Source organism: Bombus flavifrons, unplaced genomic scaffold (genome assembly GCF_040668555.2).
Source record: "Bombus flavifrons isolate JBK064 unplaced genomic scaffold, iyBomFlav1_principal scaffold0024, whole genome shotgun sequence".
Classification (NCBI taxonomy): Eukaryota; Metazoa; Arthropoda; class Insecta; order Hymenoptera; family Apidae; genus Bombus; species Bombus flavifrons.
Genome location: NW_027184769.1, coordinates 227,501 through 230,000, shown reverse-complemented (window position 1 = coordinate 230,000; position 2,500 = coordinate 227,501). Strand labels below are relative to the sequence as shown.

General features: G+C 51.4%; 1 non-coding gene across 1 annotated transcript; it reads left to right on the top strand.

Annotated features, from left to right (window-relative positions):
• Positions 1–741: 741 nt before the first annotated feature.
• Positions 742–896, top strand: LOC138189289 (5.8S ribosomal RNA). The gene has a single exon (XR_011175983.1). It is a non-coding gene; the product is annotated as a 5.8S ribosomal RNA (ribosomal RNA).
• The last annotated feature ends 1,604 nt before the right edge of the window (positions 897–2,500 follow it).

The following is a 2,500-nucleotide window of genomic DNA, read 5'->3' as shown; positions in this document are numbered from 1 at the left end:
GTGCCGTCGCTAGAGTTTTTCAAACTCTGCTTCTGGATGTTGGGACGAAAGACCGCGCGAGGACGATGGCTATGGCTGCGAGTCCCATCGAATTTTTGTTTTACAAACACCCACCTGAACGGAGATGTGTTCTCTCTTTCGTCGATTTTTCACGCTTTCAGTCGTCGCGTGGTCGCCATCCGTTCGGAGGGGATCGCCGGCTTCGAAGCCTCGATGTCGTGAGTCGGACACCCGTACCGTCGCTAGAGTTTTTCAAACTCTGCTTCTGGATATTGGGAAGAAAGACCGCTCGAGGCGGACGGCCGCGCGAATCCCATCGAATCTTTACATCGCCCGAACGATGGAGATGCACGCGCGCTGTTTCTTGAATAAATTTGACGAGGGAGTGGAATTACGCATTACATACATAACATGGGCTAGCCACCGTGCTTACTCGTTCGCGAGATCGTGTGCTGTACAGAGGATTCAGAATCGGGTGTGTATATCCCCGTCGTTTCCTGACGAACGGAGCTTCGATCTCGATGGTTGTTATATATCATAATGTACTTTACGCCCGGCCGACGGACGCGCGAATCTTCGCGCGTTCGTCGGTTTTTTTTTTCGAACATTTTCGTGTCGTCAATCCTATGGCGACTTCTGCGCGTCCGATTCCCGTTGGTCGAACGTGTCGGAACTCGGCTTCGCTCGAACCGAGAATTAAGAGTACAAAGAGTATAAAAATGTTGTAAATATATAAAAGATTACCCTGAACGGTGGATCACTTGGCTCGTGGGTCGATGAAGAACGCAGCTAATTGCGCGTCAACGTGTGAACTGCAGGACACATGAACATCGACATTTCGAACGCACATTGCGGTCCACGGATACAATTCCTGGACCACGCCTGGCTGAGGGTTGCTCACGTAAACCTAAGACTGCTTGCGTTGCGTATCGTTACTCTCTATCTGTCTCTCTCTGTCCCTTCTTGCCTTAACCACCCGCCGTCGTTCTTCTTAAAATAAAAGAGAACGTTTCAGAGTCGGAGAAAGGGGAAAGCGCACGAAGAAGGATACGAATAAGAGCGGACGAGAGGACGTACGCGACGTACGAGCGATTGTTGGACGCTCGTCGGCGTTCGTCGCGGTCGTGCCGAGACCGTGCAACTCGTACGCATGCTCGATATATAAATCTATCGTGTTCACGAGAGACTACGAAACACTACCTCTGTCTCTCTCTGTCCCTTCTTGCCTCGACAACAACCCGCCGTCGTTCTTCTTAAAAATATAATAAGAGAACGTTTCAGAGTCGGACGACGAGAGGAAGAAGAATGGGATACGAATAAGAGCGGAGAGAACCGTCACGGACTTGCGTGAGTGCACGCGGCGTCGTGAGTCGTCCTTTCGGACGACCGCCCGCTTATGCACCGCTTCGTGTATAGGTTATCGAATATACTCGTAGTTCTCCTCGTGACCGATTTTTTTTTCATATCAGGCGATATATGCTACGTTTGCCGGTGTTCGACGCACGAAGTCCGCGCCCCCGACGTCGTCTTAAACGAATATTATATATTTTGGCGAGACTGAGAGAGAAAGCATATATGGGAACTCGGTCGAGAGAGGAGAGAAGAGAGAACCAAAAACTCGGTGGCGTGCGAAACTTTGTCATAAAAGTCTCTACCGTCTTCGTCTTAAGACGTTTTACTCGTACAGCCCCAGGGATCGAATAATAATATGCCCACTCCGTCTCTTCGCGAGAGCGATCGACTACAACGAGGACCGTCGCATCGATGGGTCGTCGTTGCGTATTACATCCTCCGTGCTTTTTACCGCACCGATAGAGAAAGCCGTAGATCCGGGAACGCACACGCGATTTCTTCGAACGCTGATGACTTAGGGAGACATGATCCCCGGCGTTGCGCGGAGATCGGAGAGTACACGTTACTCGTATCGGGACGAATTTTCCCCGTCGTCGTGTATCTCTCTGCCCGCGCGCGCCTGGCCCAAAGCCACGTTCGTCGGAGATCTCATAATACGAGAAAAGCGTGTGCGAACTAGCGTGCGTCTAAGATCGGCCTAAGGTGTGCGGTACTACAAGTTCCGAGGTGTTTGCGCAGCGTTTCTGTACTCGATTAAGATGCGCACGAGAGTCCGTTAGAAAGTTGTACGATGGTCGTCGGAGAGATCGTAGAAGAGGAAGAAAAGACGAGATCCCCTTTGGCGAGGCTCGAGAAAAACTTTGATTTAATCGGAGAAGACGAGGTATACACGCGCGTACGACTATGTCGTGCGCGCGTGTGATTTTTTTTCTTTTATGGCAATTCGGCGCTCCGAGAAAAGAGAGAGCGTTGGTCATCCCATGTCTCTTCGTCGTCTATCGCTGGACCGCGCATCCTAACATCGCGCCGGTCGTCCAGTCCCCGAACACACGCACACCGCAGTACGTCTCGCTCGCTTTTCCACTTGCGTGCGTTCCCATGCGTTTTCGTCGAGAGAGAAAACAAGGAACCGCTGGAATCGTCGAGA